Source organism: Cupressus sempervirens, chromosome 3, assembly GCF_028749045.1.
Source record: "Cupressus sempervirens isolate cs-2001-9-10 chromosome 3, ASM2874904v1, whole genome shotgun sequence".
NCBI lineage: Eukaryota > Viridiplantae > Streptophyta > Pinopsida > Cupressales > Cupressaceae > Cupressus > Cupressus sempervirens.
In genome coordinates, this window is record NC_143120.1 from 871,631,041 (window position 1) to 871,650,602 (window position 19,562).

A 19,562-nucleotide genomic window follows, 5' to 3' on the forward strand; every position below is an offset into this window, starting at 1 on the left:
CTATGTTATGTGTTGATCTTTTATGCATTATTCTTGTATGTTGATCTATAGTAACTTGTTGAGTAGGAAAAGTTAAAGCTTGGATGAATGAATGGTTGAATGGGCTCACTACACTTAGTGAAAAGGTTTGAATTGGACAAGTTGGAACTTGAATAACTGATTCACCCTACCTCTAAGTTATTCTAAAGAATTTCTAACAATTGGTATCAGAGCCATCTGCTGATTTAGTTTCAAGGTGCTAGAAGTAGGAAGATCAAGATGTCCAAGAGAGAAGTTCCCAAGCTCAACAAAGAAAACTTTGTTGTATGTCAAAGTTTGATGAAATTGCACCTTGGATCAATAGGTAACTATGCACAAACCTCAATTGGAATAGAACACGTAAATCTAGCTAGACCTCCTGCTATAGATGATTTAAGCAAAAGGAAGGAGCATAATCAAGCAATGTTGGAGATTGCCTTTCTACTCAACTATGTAGAATATGATGACATCAAATATTGTGACACTACATTCAAGATGTGGAAAGCCCTAACAAATATCTATGGAGGAGATCAGAATGTTTAGAGAGAAAAGAGAGAAAGCCTTAGAGGAAAGTTTGATGACATGAAAATGAAGGAAGGTTAAAATGTAGCTTAATATGCTACTAGAATGAAAGAAGTGGTAAGTGCAATAAGAAGTCTAGATGGTCAATTGGAAGAAGAAATTGTTAACAGCAAATACTTAAGAACTCTGCTCTCTATCTATGCTATTAGAGTTTCAACCATCGAAGAGCTAAGGTGTGTACAAGGAAATACACTAACCTTTGAAGGAATTATGGGAAGACTTACTGTATTTGAATTGTCCAAATTTGATAACTACAGACCTAAGAACCTTGAATATTCTTTCAAGTCCAAGATGACAATAAAAGACATTGAGTAGGAGACATCAAGAAAGAAGAGAAGAAAAGGAAAGCATGCATCTAGTTATAGCATCACAGATGAGGAAGATGTGGAATAGTTGGAAGCATTACTAGCTAGAAGATTCCATAGAGGCAAAGGAAAATTCAAAGGTAGGCTCCCTATCATATGTTTCAATTGTAATGAACTAGGTCATACTACTGCAAGGTGTACACAAAAGAAGAACTGCAAAGAAGGAAACAAGTACAAGAACAAAAGAGAAGATGATAGCAAAGACTACAATGAAAAGGACAAAATATGCTACATTGTTGAAGAATATTTTGGTGATAATGATTATGAAGTAGTCTATGTGGCCATGAAGGATGAATTAGATAAAGGTGAAGATGAAGCAACAACATTGGTTACCTATGTGAACAAGAATGAAAATGGATCATAGATAGTGGATGCTCACAACACATAACAAGAGATAAATGTAAGTTCATTACCTATACTCAATATGATTGAAATAGTGTTAGATTTGGTAATGATGCTCCATGTCAAATCAAAAGAAAAGACTCTATTAATCTCACTAAGAAAATTTCATGTGATAATGCATACTATGTTGAAAGATTGAACTACAACTTGTTGAGTGTATCATAGTTAGGCAATGTAGGTTGCAAAGTAGAATTTGGAAACAAAACTACCAAGATCTATGACACTAATAGAAATCTAATAGGAAGAGATGAACAAAATAGGAGTAATCTATTTTACCTAGATATAGGATATGAAACCTATCTTGTTGTTAGACTTGATGATGTGTGCTTATGGCATAAAAGATTGTGTCATGTTAACTTTGACAATTTGATTAGCTTTAGAAAGAAGAAGAAGGTCAGAGGGTTGCCCAAATTGAAGAAACCTAAAAACACAATGTGCAAACAATGTCAACTAGGGAAGATCACTAAGTCTAGTTTCAAAAGCAAAACATACACTTCCAAAGAAGTACTAGAGTTATTCCATATAGACTTATGTGGTCCAATAGAAGTGCAAAACTACCTAGGAGATAGATACAGAATGCTATTTTTAGACGACTATTCAAAGATGATGACTATTATGTTCTTAAAGAAAAAATTTGATGCATTTCAAATGTTTAAGTGGTACTTGGCTAGAGTTGAGAAGGAAATAGGTAAGAACCTAAAATTCCTAAGGTCAAACAGAGGTGGTGAGTTTACATCAATAGAGTTTGAGATATTCTGCAATGACAAAGGTATCAAAAGGAAAAAAATCAGCATCAAGAACTCCACCACAGAATGGTATTGCTGAAAGAAGGAATAGATTAGTGATAGACTATGCTAGAACCCTTATGATGGAAAAAAATGTTGCTCTAAAGTAGTGGAGAGAAGCTATAAGTACTGTAGTCTACACATTGAATAGAGTCCAAGTCAAGAAAGGTACAAATGCAACACCTTTTGAATTGTGGTATGGTCACTCACCTAATGTTAAACATTTCAAAGTCTTTGGTTGTAAATTCTATATTCTTAAAGATACTAGAAATGGAAAGCTTGATGCAAAGTGATGAAGGCATATTCCTTGGATACTCTACTAGAAGCAAAGCATATAAGTGTTTGAATACTAACACTAACAAAATTGTGAAGAGTACAAATGTAAATTTTGATGAGCATGCAAAATTTCAGGTTGATGGAACTAAGCAATTAGAGGATTATAGATTCTTTATATACTTATATGAAGGAATGACCATTGAAGACAATGCTGCAAATCAAGTTGGGAATCAACAACAAATTTTAGTATCAGCCGAGTCAAAGCTAGTGAATACTAAGTTGCATTCAAAAGTCGAGTTGCAAAATGTATAAAATGTACATTTTGGCTCTGAAATTAATGCACATGAGAGAAATGATGAAGTACCAAATGAAGAGGAACAAAATGACTATGAAGCTGAAGGATCAAATATGGAAAGAAGGGAAAAATGAAGATTAGCCAAGTATGTGAGAAGACATCACCCTGTTGATCAAATCATTGGTCACAAGGATGCTAGACCAATGACAAGGAATAGACTAAGGAATGAATCATGTCTACTAAGCAAGGTTGAGTCCAAAAAAATGAAAGATGCACTATAAGATGAGGACTAGTACAAAGCTATGGAAGAGGAAATAGATCAAATTGAGAAGAAAAAAATGTGGACCCTAGTTCCTAGACCAACTGATAAGAATATAATTGGTCCCAAATTTGTGTTTAGGAACAAACTTGATGAGAATGGTGAGATAACAAGAAGCAAAGCAAGACTAGTTTACAAAGGCTATGTAGAAGAAGAAGGATTGGATTATGGGGAAACATTTTCCCCTTTTGCAAGAATGGAAGGTGTAAGAACACTACTTGCATATGCTGCATACAAAGGTTTCAAAGTCTACCAAATGGATGTGAAATCTTCTTTTCTAAATAGTATACTGGAAGAGGAAGTCTACATAAAACAACTAGAGGGATATTTTGATGACAAGAACAAAGATATGGTCTATAAATTGTACAAAGCACTTTATGGTTTGAAGCAACCACCTAGATCATGGTATGAGAGACTATACAAATACCTTGTGAAGATGGGATTTGAGAGAACAGATGACAACAACAACTTGTATATCAAAGCTGAAAAAAATAAAGACATTTTGATATCTAAAATCTTTGTTGATGATATCATATTTGGAGGAAAAGATGTTTCATGCAAAGATTTTGTTGATAAAATGAAACATGAGTTTGAGATGTCAATGTTTGGAGAAATCAAGTTCTTTGTTGGATTACAAGTACATCAATTAAAGAATGACATATTTTTAATCCAATCAAAATACATCAAGGTGATACTCAAGACATTTGGATTACAAGATTCAAAACCAGTCAGCACACTAATTGCAATAGGACATAAGTTATCCAAGAATGATGAATTAGCTGAAGTGAATTAGACATTGTATAGATCAATGATTGGAAAGCTACAATATGTTGTACATAGTAGGCTAGACATTGCATTAGCTATTGGAATAGTGGAAAGATTTTTTGCAAATCCAAGAGAAAATCACTTGATGGCAGTAAAGAGAATATTAAGGTATCTAAAAGGAACTGATGAATTTGGTTTGTATTATAAGAGAAGTGAAAAGTTTGAACTGAGAGCCTACACTAATGCAAATTGGGGAGGTAACATTGATGACAAGAAAAACACTAGTGGAGGAGAACTTTTCTTGTGAAAAAGATTGATTACATGGACCAGCAAAAAACAAAGTTGTACCTCATAGTCCACAGCTGAAGAAGAATATATTGCAACTGCTATGAATTGCACCAATATTGCATGGATCAAACATTTGCTGCAACGTATGAAGGAAGAGGTAAATGATCTTGTGATACTTTATTGTGATAATACAATTGCTGCAAACATATCAAGGAACCCTTTAATGCATGCTAAAACCAAGCACATTGCAATCAAGTATCACTATGTAAGAGAGTTGGTGAAAGACAAACAAGTGAAGTTGGAATATGTTAGCTTAAAGGAACAAATTGATGACATCTTCACAAAAGCACTACCTAAAGATGCTTTTGAGTATCTTAGAGGTAAGTTAGGGGTGATACCCCTAGCCAAGGCTACTTAAGAAAAAACAAGACTCCCTTGCATCAAATGAGCTGATTGTTGAAGATTTTACACATTGATGTAGATGATACCAACTTTAGGATTCATGCCTAAAGTAATTGAAGTGCCAAAGATCCAAATTAGTCACAAGCAAGGTGACAAAAAATAAAATAAAATTGAATGAACCTACAAATGCTACACTTGCATATTAAGATGTTGAAATCGTATGTCTTCGGCATTGTTGTCAAAGAGGGAGATTATAGTTAAAAATTGACCAACAACATTTGATCAAAAGTATGAGGGAGAAATGTCAAGAAAATGTTAAAACTAATCAAATGTATAGAAAGAGGGAGATTGTCAAATCCAAAGGAAGAAAAAGAGAAGATGAAGAAGCTAATCAGAATAGAGAATAGTAGAAAAAGAACAATGCATATAGAGGGAGAAAATACAAGAAGGCTACAAAGGAAAGAAAAAGGATACAACAGCTAAGAAGGAGATGTGAAAACTAATGGTAACACAATTATTTTTTGGCATTTGACTTATTGTTCTAACCTAGTTAGCATATAGTTGAATAGTTTAGTCTGATGGTTGATTAGTTTGGTTTGCCATCAATGCCAAAGATGGAGATTGTTGAAAACCTAAATGAAAAGCTCATTGTTGAAGATCAAAGAGGGAGATTATTGCAAAGAAGGAATTTTGTTGTTAAAAGAATGTTTTCAGTCATTATTTTTTCATTGATGTCAAACCTTCTATTTGTAGGAATGACATTTTCTTATAAGATCCAAGCACTATCACTTAGTTGATTGATGAAGAGGATTTGATCAACAAGATGTAACATTAGCACCTAAGGGAAATGTTGAGCTATGATGTTGTAATGAAGTGCAAGGTGTATATGAGAAATGTTAGTATGCTAATAGAAACCAAATTTAAATAAAGCTTCTGCAAACTAAACAAAATTCATAAACTTCAAGATAGACTAAGATGAGCTCTCAATTGAGAATATGAGCCATTATGGGCTCTCTCAATAAGAAGCTCTCTTGTTGAGTGGCTTTGTCTAAATAGATAGGATGTATGCTCAAGCTTATGCTTCAAAAAGGGCTTCAAATGGAGTTGGAATTTGGGTGTGAGTGTATGGTTTTGATGTAAAATGGCTTCTTAAAATGGCATTACGACTTTACTTTATGGATTGTGTTATTTTGCAAAGGGGAAGGATCCAATTTATAGGCAAGAGGCTCGAGGGATTGAGGGCTAAGATGCAAGGATGAGAAAAAACTCATGGAGAGCTCAGATTTGCATGAGAAGAGAGCACATGGATTGTGCTTCCTTACAGCCAATCAAGGAGTGACACATGTCACAGGGTGAGAGGATGGAGGAAAGGGGAAGGATGAGTCAACAAAGGAGGCTCAAGGGATAAAATATTCATAAAGACCCTCATAATGGCTTGTAAGAGCAATAAAAGGGCTTGGAAGAGTCATTTATGGCCTAGTGGGCTTCATAAAATTTTATGGTTGAGATATTTTGAGGGAGATGAGAGCAATTTCGACTTGGGCTTGATTAGGAGAGTTTTAAGCTTGTTTAGGATTGTGCAAATGATTAGAGGATGGATTAGGATGGTTTAGGATTAGCTTAGGGATAGGCAAGTGGATGGCATTTAATGAGGGTGGGTGAAGGAGGAGATATTTGTTAACTTTGGCTTGGGTTAGTAAGTCTTAACCCATTTTTAAGCAATGTGACAAGGTTAGGAGGGGATTAGAATTAGTTTTAAAGACATCTTCTAGAATAGTCTAGACTTCGGATGAGGATAAAGACTTTCTAGAATAGTCTAGAATTTCCTAGGATGAGGATGAAGACTTTCTAGAAGAGTCTAGAACTTCTTAGGATGAGGATAAATTAGATTTTTAGGAAATAAATAAAGTTTTATTTATTTCAAGGGTTTGGGTTGAGGAGATATTTATTAAAACTTTTTTAATAAACATGAGGATTAATATTTAATCTTAATTAAATATTTTGAGTTGGGATTAGGGGTAGGAAATGATGGGATTAGCTTTTAATTAAAATTAAAGAAGGATTAGAAGATTTTGGAAGAGGTTAGTGGTCTTAAGGAAATTGGCCAAGTTTTGGGCAAAAAATAAAATTTTTATTTATTTTGGGTTTTTTGGTCAATTTATTAATTAAATAATTAATAAATAAGAAAATAATGTTTAAATAAGATTTAAACATTTTTGGGAGGGATTCCTTAATTAAATATTTTTAATTAAGATAAAGGGATTTAATGGCATAAAAATAAATTAATTAATTAAATAAATAATTAATTAATAAATGATGATGTCATCAGGAATTTTTCAAAAAATAAAAATACTTTATTTTCTAAAGGTTTTTAGGTGTCTACATTTTGCCCCTCTTTGATGTGATGCCGCAAGTGACATGGCATCAAAGATAGGAAAATAAGATGCCCAAGGCTAGAGCAGAAGAGGAGAGAATGGACTGCAAGATGCCCCCTCAAGAAGGCGGCGAGGAGAGAAAGTGAGGCTCGACGACTTCTTGAAAAGTACAAGAATCCGAGATGAGCAAGAAGAATCAGATTGGCAAAGAGAAGGGGTTGAATTAGCTCAAACTCTCACTATGGGAGAATGATAAAGGAGAATCAGATGCACAAGAGGAAGCAAGCTTAAGACTTTAGGGAAGGTGGAGGATGAAGGAGCGGAGTGCTATAAAAAGGAATCCAGGATAGGGAGATGGATGAGGGGATTATAAAGCTGATTCAATAGGATTTCAAAGAGTCAGATTGGTGGAAGATGGGTTTCGGAGATCCCTAGGACTAGGATTGTGGATCTCGAAAGATGAGGCTTGGTGGATTGATTTGGATTGGTGGATCCCTAAGACTAGGATTGTGGATCTCTAAAGCTAAAGGTGAGGAGTGATTCAAAGAGATATTGATGCATAAGTTGGGGTAGAAGAGACGGATGTTGGATATGGATGGGGGATAATGGAGATGAAGGGAAACCATTGAAGTTTTTTTGAGCAGGGGGATACTTCAAAGAGAAGTACCACCATGTAGTTGAGCACTAGATTTGCTATAGGATTGTTGGTTAATTTCAAAGGTTACCAAGAACATCAAGGTTGTGTCACCAACCATCCAGAGGACTGACTGACTGACTCGAAACAAACACACAAGGATTGCCCCAACATCACACATGAAATCGAGAGGAAGCAGTGTGGAAACGACACTCGGTAACCCACAAGTAGAAAAGAAAACAAGCAAAAGACATGATCAAGACCTTATGCTCTGATTGCCCCATTCACAGTATACCATGATATGGAAGATTGTGGCAACCTTGAGGAGGGAACAAGGAGATTGCTTGGAAAAGATATTTCAAGACCCAACAGGGAAGAGTCCAAATCAAAAGAAAGTGAAAATCTAAAAGAGAACCGTTTGCCAACGAGATGGGTAGGACGAGGTACTAATGGACCAATATCAAACATGAGGAAAGGTATATCCTGCAAGGACCTATCAGATATCACCTAAGCTAGTGGATTTGGATGAGTGATGCATCTGGCAAGCTGAACTAAGAAAGATAACACTTTGGTGACAAGAAATCTAGCTAAAGGATGCATTGGAATAGCTAACCAAGATGTGTGATGTGTGCAAGATGCTGATCAAGGAGGAACTAACACAAAAGCTGGATAGATACAATGGTACTAAGCTAAAGAGAATGTACAAGCTAACGGACCAAGATAGTTACAAGCAAGCAAAAGCTTAGGATGATAGGATAGCGAGATGGCTCAATTTGGTGCAAGAGGCAGAAGCTAAGGATGAGGTGATAACAAAAGATATGGATTTGACAAGATGCATCCAATGATGATGATGGGGACAATGCTAAGGTTGGTGGTAGCTGAACGGATAGATGGCGCTAGAGTGAATGGCTAATGAGAGGATGACATTGGATTTGCATGAGGATAGCCTAGAGCAGGATACCAATGACAAGGGAGGATGGACAAGACAAACTCTCCAAGGAATATAGTGCCCCCAATTAGAAGATAACATGCGAAAGGAGGTCTTATGATGGATGTGATAGGATTGAAGCTAGGATGGAAAAAGCTGAAGGGGCTAGGGAGATGGATGATAGCTGGGATGGTTGGCCGAAGCTGCAAGAGATAAGTGGATGGTGTGAGATGGAAGATGGAGGGTGGAGGATAGGTGGATAGATTGGAAGATGGAGTTGTATGTCAAGAGATGACCAAAAGCATGAGGGTGATAGGCTAAGCTAGGGATGGCGAGATTACACATGACAATTTTTTGCCAAGTTTTCATCATGGTACTTGTCCAAGGCACTTGAATTGCCAAGTTTTCACTAGTGGACACTTTATTTTTCTTTACTTTTTTTTTTGACTTTTTGACTTTTGACTTAGCTGGAATGATTTTGGCTTTCTTCAGCTATTTTTGGCTCATAGATGTTGGTAGGATGGATGAAAAAGGATTGGATTGAACAAGTGGAATGGTGGGTGGGATTTTGACAGATAATGGATGTGAAGACATAAGGCTTGTGGGTAAATGGATGAGGAAAATGGAAAGATCATCATTGGCACACACCTTGAGAGGTGATAAAGTAGTGGGAAAGATGGTTTTGAGCGAGGTTGAGGAGAAAATGGAGGAAGAGAAAGATAAGGACTAAAAGTAGAGTTGGAAGATGGAGGATGGGAAATTTAGGATAAGAAGCATATGGACTAAAAGTGGATTGGGGGGATGAAGGATGCTTATATGGGGATTTGGATGAAGGATGGATGGATGGGGCTTTTTGAGTAGCATGAATGGATGCCAATTGAGATTTTTTTTTGAGATCCATTTATTTTATGAGCATCTTGGGTATCCACATGATTTTTGACTTTTTTAGCTTGGGCTTTTGTGGCCTCTTTACTTTTTCTTTGATTGGGATTAAATGTTTCTTGTTTTGAACATGTATTTTAGAAGGGACATATTGAGATTTGGATTTTTGTGGATTTTTGGATTTATGCTTTTGTATTTTGGCATCTAATATGCTTCTATTAGCCATGGGATGGGAACAAGAGCATGGAGGAGATGGAGGGATAATTGATGGAGTGATAAGGTTTAAAGGTTGGAAGGGATTCAAGGGTGAGTGCCTTTGATGATCTAGCTGGTGGATTTGAGGTGATGGAAGGATAGATTGGAACATAGGATATGGATGGATATAATTTCCCAAAATGGATGGAGGGAAGGAAGGATATGGGCCCAAAATAGATGGAAATGGGGAAGGTGTAGGTCCCAAAATAGATGGAGGGGATAAAGGATTCATATTAGGTATGTAAGGACCTAAAATGGATGGAAAGGGTGTGGGATTTAGAGAAGGGATATATGGACCCAAAATGGAGGGTTGGAGATAAGGAGTAGGATGAGGGCCCAAAATAGATGCGAAATAAGATGGATGGGAACTTTGGGGTGGAGATGGAAGGACTTGGGACCATGCAGGAATAGCGGGGATACCAACATCTAGAAATACATTTTCATTTCTTTTTTCAATATGATGTTCATTATTTGGAACACAAGATGTGAGTCCATTACTAGCTGAAGGAGTTGGAGCTTCGGATATGATAATTAGTTCTTTTTTGATGGATCTATCATCATGGATTATGGGAGATGTATGATCATGAAGCAGAGGAGATGGGAGGATAGGATCTTGAGTTGGGTGGGCTGAGGGAAAGGGATCTTGAGATGGAGTAAGTAAGATGGTAGGATTTAGATATGGAGGGGATGGTAAAAGTGGATCATGTAGGGGAATAAGTGGGATGGTGGGATTTTCTGTTCTGTCGGAGGATATTTCAACATGCTTTTGGACAAGATCTTGACAGGAATGGATGGGAGTGGATGCATGAGGTTCATTATATGGGATTTGGATAATGCTTGGAGGAGGAGATGTGGATGGGATTTGGAGCGATTCGATGGGTGGTGGGAATTTGATGCTTGCGAGAAGTGGAAGGATTTTAAGCAATTTGATGGATGGTATGGGGATGATAGCTATGGGAGATGGGGATGATATTATAGATGGGGAAGCTTCATCACTGACTACTTCACATGGTTCGATTAGATGACATGGCTTATTGACTGTTGGAGATGGCTTTTCTTGTATTTCCTCTAGGAGATTCTTTGGAGACTCATGTGTCAGAGGTGGAGGTGGTGGATTGATAGGAATAGCTGGTGTGATGAGGGTGGAAGATTGGAAGCTTGGTTGATTGGGTGATGGAGGAGAAGCTGGGATATCAGATGGCATGACTAGATAGTTTGGAATAACTCTTGGATTTTGGGGGATGCTTGGGGGAATGTTTCTAAGGCTTTCAATATACCAGTCATAGTCAACAAGATTTTCATCATCATTGGAATAGGAGGTGGTGGGAGAAAGGACAATATGACCAAATACATCATGATAGGTTTGGGATTTCATGTTTTGATGATGAGTCAGATGGGGATGGGGTCTTGCATATGGATGAACACAGAAGCTCATGGTTGGATTTGGATTAAACGCAGATTTTGGATTGGCTAATGAAGGATTTCCTAGGAAGAGTCAAAGCTGTATGACAGACCTAAGGAGAATTGGCTGGAGATTTTTGGCTTTCCTATGGATGGAAGACTTCAAGGGCATGCTATCAAAAAGTGAGAGTTTTGCTTTTCTATGCGTTGGATTGGTGGATATTGTGTCAACTTAAGGATAGACTAATGATCCTATGGGCATGACATGAGATTGACCACTTGTGGATCCCAACCTTAGCTCAAGGTGATGAGGGATAACAAGTGACAAAGCTAGATTACCCTAGACAAAGCTCTGTCAAAGGGATAACCTTGGTGAGGCTGGTGGAGATTGGTTGGATTGATTGGATTGCAAATTCTAGTAGAATGACAACTCTCTAAAGGCTTGGGTGTGATTTTGGATTGGGTTGCTAGCTAGCTGGGGGGGATGATTTGGAGAGACTTTGGATGTGGGATTGTTCTAAAGCAAGGAACTAGATAGATTCGGTTGCAGCGGGGGAGCTTGGATGATTTTCTGATTAGGTAGTGACTATGCTAAGTATGCCTTGAGCTAGGAGATTTCTATTTTTTTGGAATTTTGACCAAAGTTGGCAAACATTCATTCAAAAGCTATGAACAAACAAGCAGACAAAATTTTGGAGCAAGCACGTCAAACACACCAACATCCTAGGAAGCTTTCTACAAGGATGAAATTTTTTATAGCTAGGGAGTCCTCAATATACTCAAGGTACGTGAGGCCCAAATCCATAGATGAAACCAAAAAGATGTCACACAGCCGAGAGGAGCAGTAACCCACTTCTCCTCTTTCACTTCTCAAGGGTATAAAGTTCCTTGAGTCTTAGCCCGAGTGAAAAAAATCTTGATTCCAAGAGAGGTGTCTTTGGATTCACCTCCCAATTTTTATAGTCCGCTGGAAAGCTGGAGTTGAGGTCGTCCCAAGGGGTGATGAAATCCCCAAGCAAGCCTCCTAAAAGGTGTAAAACAAGACCACATACATGATCTTGGGCTTTAAAAGACACGCGTTTATTCCAATTGATGACTTAGATTTTGTAAGCTATGATTGAAGACACTTGTGATTATGGCATACAATGTTCATTCCAATTTGACAACACCGTCAGCATAATGGAAGTCAAGAGATCATCAACATAAGAAATGCGAGCATCATTGAAAATGCCTCAAAACCATGCGATGTTCATTGATTGTTAGGCATTCAAGATTAAGTGTGAGTTTTTTTTTTTTAAAGCCCAAAAGAAAGATATGTGAAACTCGATTTGTCAAGTGCGCGCCCAGAGGCCCTCCACGTCAAGAGTTATTCAATTTTTATGCCCAAATGAAGTGTTAGCGAGCCTAATGTGCATTCAAGGAATTTTCTAAGTTAGAAAAACTAATAAAAACACAAGTAAGTGAAGTTTGATCTTTGTGGAGCACTTAACACCCTCTTAGGTGGAACCATCCCCATAGATGGCGCTGAGATTGCAACCAATGGTTAAATTGATGGGTGATTAAAGAGGGTGAGTCCAACTACAAACTTACTCAAAGAGTCTTTATTAGTTTTTATAACTTAGAAGATTTCAAAAATGTGGATTCTTTTTATACCCCAAAAGATGATTATTTGATCTATGGCATTCAAGATTGGATTTGTTGTTTTAATCATGCATTCATAAAAATAAAAAAACTTGATTTTAATCCATGGCACTCAAGAGTGATTTTAGCAACATGCATTCAAAGACAAGTGATTAAACATTCAAGTTTTTTCCTTTGAGCATTCAAGATTGAGATTTTGTTTGTTGTTTTAAGAACTTTGAAGTGCTTTGTTTTAACCTTAGATCATTCAAGATTGTTTTGGACTCAAAAGTGAAAATGACTCTTTGGACTTTGGTTTTCATTCAAGATTTTGTGTTCTAATTTGCATATTTTAAGCCCAAAAATGATATTCCTAGATTGTTTTGATGCATGAAAAACCTAAGAAACACTCAAAATTTTGCAACAAGACATTTTTTTGGAACAAATAACAAAGCTTTTAGAAAAAAATTTGGCAACCATTTAGAGTTTTCATGGGATTTTTAAAAGAACTTTAAAATATTTGCAAATGAGGTTCATTTTATCCTTGATTGATACTTTGAGTTTGATTTAGATTTTAGTGTACACTTAGTGTTGATTTTGAACCTTTTGAAATGGAAACTTGAAGTTCTTTTTAAATTCCCAAAAATGAAGTGTTCCTAACTTTGCATGAATGCATCTAAAACCTTGATGTTGCAAGGATGCAAACGATTGGATTGGTTTAGTTTCACTTGTTAAAAGATTTTTTCTTTTTTGCAAATTTTTAATTTTTTAATAGATTTAAGTATGAATTAGGGGTTCATTTTAAGCACTAAAAAGAAGTGTGTATGATTTTGCTTCCTTAAAAAAAAAAATGGCCAAGATCTCTCACAAGAAGAAGAAGAAGAAGTAGATGGAATAATAAGAATATAGACAAGAAGAGGAAGAAGAATTCCAAGTGCTTCGTCCACCTATAAGCTTGAAAAATCTGCAAATACTATGAGATAGACTATGAGTTCCTTTGTCTTCTTCATGCTCATGTGGACCTACAAAACCAATTTATACAATCCTACCAATCACAAAAGCAAGCAAAATTAGCAAAAATTAGCAAATGACATACAAAACTTGACTAAAAAAGCTAATGAAGATGACCCATGCGGGGTCCCACCGGGCGTGCCAAAATGTATATGAGCAATGTTAGTATGCTAATAGAAACCAAATTTAAATAAAGCTTCTACAAACTAAACAAAATTCATAAACTTCAAGATAGACTAAGATGAGCTCTCAATTGAGAATATGAGCCATTATGGGCTCTCTCAATAAGAAGCTCTCTTGTTGAGTGGCTTTGTCTAAATAGATAGGATGTATGCTCAAGCTTATGCTTCAAAAAAGGCTTCAAATGGAGTTGGAATTTGGGTGTGAATGTATGGTTTTGATGTAAAATGGCTTCTTAAAATGGAATTATAAATTTACTTCATCGATTGTGTTATTTTGCAAAGGGGAAGGATCCAATTTATAGGCAAGAGGCTTGAGGGATTGAGGGTTAAGATGCAAGGATGGGGAAAAGCTCATGGAGGGCTCAGATTTGCATAAGAGGAGAGCACATGGATTGTGCTTCCTTACAGACAATCAAGGAGTGACACATGTCATAGGGTGAGAGGATAGAGGAAAGGGGAAGGATGAGTCAACAAAGGAGGCTCAAGGGATAAAATCTTCATAAAGACCCTCATAATTGCTTGTAAGAGCAATAAAAGGGCTTGGAAGAGTCATTTATGGCCTAGTGGGCTTCATAAAGTTTTATGGTTGAAATATTTTGAAGGAGATGAGAGCAATTTTGACTTGGGCTTGATTAGGAGAGTTTTAAGCTTGTTTAGGATTGTGCAAATGATTAGAGGATGGATTAGGATGGTTTAGGATTAGCTTAGGGATAGGCAAGTGGATGGCATTTAATGAGGGTGGGTGAAGGAGGAGATATTTGTTAACTTTGGCTTGGGTTAGTAAGTCTTAACCCATTTTTAAGGAATGTGACAAGTTTAGGAGGGGATTAGAATTAGTTTTAAAGACATCTTCTAGAAGAGTCTAGACTTTGGATGAGGATAAAGACTTTCTAAAATAGTCTAGAATTTCCTAGGATGAGGATGAAGACTTTCTAGAAGAGTCTAGAACTTCTTAGGATGAGGATAAATTAGATTTTTAGGAAATAAATAAAGTTTTATTTATTTCAAGGGTTTGGGTTGAGGAGATATTTATTAAAACTTTTTTAATAAACATGAGGATTAATATTTAATCTTAATTAAATATTTTGAGTTGGGATTAGGGGTAGGAAATGATGAGATTAGCTTTTAATTAAAATTAAAGAAGGATTAGAAGATTTTGGAAGAGGTTAGTGGTCTTAAGGAAATTGGCCAAGTTTTGGACAAAAAATAAATTTTTTATTTATTTTGGGTTTTTTGGTCAATTTATTAATTAAATAATTAATAAATAAGGAAATAATGTTTAAATAAGATTTAAACATTTTTGGGAGGGATTCCTTAATTAAATATTTTTAATTAAGATAAAGGGATTTAATGGCATAAAAATAAATAAATAAATTAAATAAATAATTAATTAATAAATGATGATGTCATCAAGAATTTTTTAGAAAATAAAAATACTTTATTTTCTAAAAGTTTTTAGGTGTCTACACAAGGATCAATTAAGACACTAGTTAAAAGATGTATTGATAACATACTAGAAACATTGGAGGAATAAGTTATAACAAGGTTGACTACAAATGATGTAGGAGCATCCAGTAATGTAAGGGCAATCCTGTATCACTCAAAAAATATGCTTAGAGATAGTTTCTGTTTAATGTGTTTTTATTTATGGATACCCATTTGGGGAAAATAAATGTTCCAACTCTCATAGTTCCACTATTATTTTTCTAGGTTAGAGTTTTTTAAGCACCTTGGGATACATGTAAATGTAAAAAATGAGTTATTTTTTAATTAATCCAAAATTATGATGAGTTAGAAGTTTTAAGGTGGAGGGATGATTATACTTATAGTTTAAAATGCTCCAAAAAAAGAATAAGATCAAAAGGCTTTATGGTTAGAAAGTTATTGCAGTTTTAATTTTCTTAGAGACCTCCTATGAGTGCTTCAAAGTCAGATTTAGGGCACTAAATGGCCTCATACGAGGTCAAAAAATGGGGTCAAGTAAAGCCTTTCCATAGGGCTATATAGTGCTTTGAGAGCTTTCTAAAAATGTAAACGGTTCATCAATCAGAGTTATGGTTCAAAAGTTATGCCTCCTAGAAGTTGGACTACAATTTCTGAATTCTTCTAATTTTACACCAATTTCTAATGTGATTTCTAGAAGCTTCTATTTTGGTGGTGGATGCCAATTGGCATATTCTAGAATGTATTCCTAATCCTAAATCATTTGGTGCTTATTTAAGAACATTTTTGGCACTGTAAAGGTAGTTCTTAGTGGAGTTAGAGAGAAGGTACTATGTAGAGGATTTCTTTCTCCAGAATCATACTATTGTAAGCTCATAGGGAATTTTTCATTGATAATAATATTTTCCTTTTCCCATGTGTTTGTTCTATTCTTTGGTTGTGTCTCCATCACCAAAGCTTAGACTAAGTTTATTAGTGGGTGCCAAGCAAGCTAGTTGAAGCCGAGAAAATTCTCAGTTGGAGCCAAGAAAATGAGAAATCTAGTGTTTGCCGAGTGATCTTCAAGTGCCGAGTGAAGTTTAAGTGCCAAGAAAATTATCAGGTGCCAAGTATCAAAAAATCTTAGTCGGTACTAAGTGAACTTTAGGTGATGAGCATCAGTAAAAACATAGTTAATGCCGAGTAACATAGTATGTGTTGAGCACCAATATTTCAATAGTTGCAAGCTACTGCATTATTTTAAATAAAGAAGATTCACCAAATTTGAGCCAACATAGTTATTAAAGGATGATGAGATGGTGGCACAAAATTCTATGTAAGCCATTTTTGGGTGAATTCAAAAGAATTATTCAAGAAGTTTCTAAAGGAAACAAAATATTGGTTAGATACAATGAATCCTACCTAATCCATATGAATTGGAATTAAAGAATGGAATAAGAATCGAGTGGGAAAGGAACTCCAAGGCTTCTATTTAAGGATTCATAGACTAGGAAGCAAATGCTACTATTGACAAAGTGTCAAATTGTGAAGTGATTAGAAGGGTGTCAAGGAGAAGACATTTATGAGAAGGAAGAACAGAGCACAGAGACTCTGCTTCTACAAGTGGTCAACAAGAGACGATTGCACTGGTACATTGAGCATGGAGACTCAAGGAGATAAAGCTTGAAAGGAGGGAAAGCTGACAGAGTTGCAAAGATTGAAGGCCAGGCAATGTGAAGAGCTGAAGAGTGATATGAGGCCTACAAGTTAAGTTGTATGTTGTAATCATGTCAAAGATTTTCTAATACTATCTAGAAATTGTATTAGATATTGAAATCCTATGGACTTAGGTTAGTTTAATAGCCATTTGTAAATCCTTTAACAAGGTGGCTTTCCAAGTGAATTTTCTAAAGTCCACTAACTAGGCCCACTTCTAACAAGGTGGTTAAACCCTCTAACAAGGTCTCATTTAACAGTTTCTTGTAGCCTTTAATAGGATAGGCCTTTCACAGGGCATCAATTCAGAAGAGTGAGAATTGAGTAGCATGTTACTAGTGATTTTTCCCAAATAGGGTTTCCACATAAATCATTGTGTAATGTGTTGATCTTTCATGTGTTATGCTTTCATGTTGATTTATAGTAACTTGCTGAGTAGGAAAAGTTAAAGCTTGGATGAATGAATGGTTGAATGGGCTCGTGCTAAACTTAGTGAAAAAGTTTGAATTTGACAAGTTGGACCTTGAATAACTGATTCAACCCCCCTCTCAATTATTCTAAAGCATTTTTGACATTCAGAACTACATATTTTTCAGATCGCCACTTTTTGGCACAACATGATCCTGCACATACCCCTCTCTCTTTTAGTAAATCACAAGATGTCTTTAATTATACATTTATTAATTTAAATATTAATAATATTTATAGTTCATTGATTAAAATGAAACTCCTAATATTAATTATTATTAAATTAAATATTTATAATATTATTATGCCAAATTTTGGAACTTTAATTAAATATTTTAAATTCAATTCTTCTATTTAATTAATTTTTCAATTAATTAATTGTAATTAAATTTTGATTTTTCTTTATAAAATTTTCATTAAATTAAATCATTCATTTTTCTCTTAATTTGATTTAATTATAACTAAAAAATCACAATATACCCATAAATCTAAATAAGAAAACCCAACTGAAAGACAAAGCATAAATTCAAACTCTAGGGTCAAAATCTCAAATTCTTGTCATGTGACAAATTTTGAAGGGTAAATAACTCAAATACTTGTCCTATTTTCTAGGAGAATTGGCTTATGGTTAGGATTTGGAATAAATAACTATCTCCCCTCTTGACCATTGATATACTACGATAGGGCACACACATCCTAGCAATTCAGAGAAGTTGATGCCCAGTTCCTACAATCTGTATCAAAGTTGAGGATGTACATCTACATATAAATCTAAAGTAAACAAGTAGTGGCAGGAAGTGTTGAATTGTGTAGATCTTGACTAGCAAGTGACTATGACTCCCTCCCTTAACTACATTAGAAAATCAAACATAAAGTAAAACATGCATGTACACCATACACATGCAAGTATGGGGTATCCATAGAAATTACATTTAGATCATCCAACTATCATCATGAAACAATTGAAATCACCATATGAACATATGAAGCATCATCATCAAAAGAATAAATATAAAGATATGAAAAAATAGAGTATCAAATATCTCAAAAAATATATCGACTAAGTATGAAATAACATTCAATCAAATCAAGTGACCAAGTAACACTAAACATAAAACATAACCATAAAACTAGCCTAAAATAATTCAACACAATGACATGAAAAGTAAACTAGGGGTAGGCACTACATGTACCCATCTACAGTAGATATTTGTAGTTGACATGGCCAAAATTCTCATGCCAAAGTTTTCTCATTGTGTCTACATAGATAATAAGAGAAATAGTTGTAGAATTAGAACTCTCAATGTCATCAAATTAATATATGTGAGACTATAAATCAACACTTTTGATAGCAACAACCATATCAAGATCATGGAGGTCTTGAATAATGACATAATATGGTGAGAACTTAATTGTCTTACTAGGACCTGAATGACAAATTTGATAGACATAAAAGAGGTTCATAGAGATAGCCAAAATCAATAGGACATCCTATAGGGATCCATCCTCCAAAGAGATAGTGCAAGAACCTAAAACTAAAAGCTATGCTAATTGATCAACTACAATCTATTTAGAAACACTTTGAGCAAGTGAGGTAACCAAATTAGGTGAGTGTTCCATATGGTGGGTAGCACCTAAATAAATAATCTAGGTAGAAGAAGAAGACAAATCTCATGCAAAAAGATCATGTCACTTTGCTGAAGGAGGAGGTGGTGACTTCAAAGAAGCAATAATGTGTTGTTGCATGGCATCCTCTAAGGCCTTGAGACATTTTCAACACCTAGAAATTGGATGTCCTTCTAGGTTAGAAAACTACAAAGATCACCTATAAACTTCTTAAGCTTGGAGGATGACTGACCAGACTTTAGAAGGTTTACCCTTCGAAGTGGATTTATGAGAATCTAATCTAGGGGATAGCTTGGAGAAACTCTCACTACTAGCTAAATCTATTTTGGGTTTCATTTTTTGCTTTAGCTTCCCTATAGATGTTTGAGCAACCATTACCTAGTTCTCTGATCTTGTTAGAGAGTCCAACTATGTAATCTTGGTCTACTCTCTAGTCAACCAATCAAAAAATACCTCAAATGTGGGCATGGTAAATCTAGGACCCAAAGGATCAATAAATAACTAGAAGGTAGAAGAGACAATCTAAAAGTTACCTCGAAGCTTTG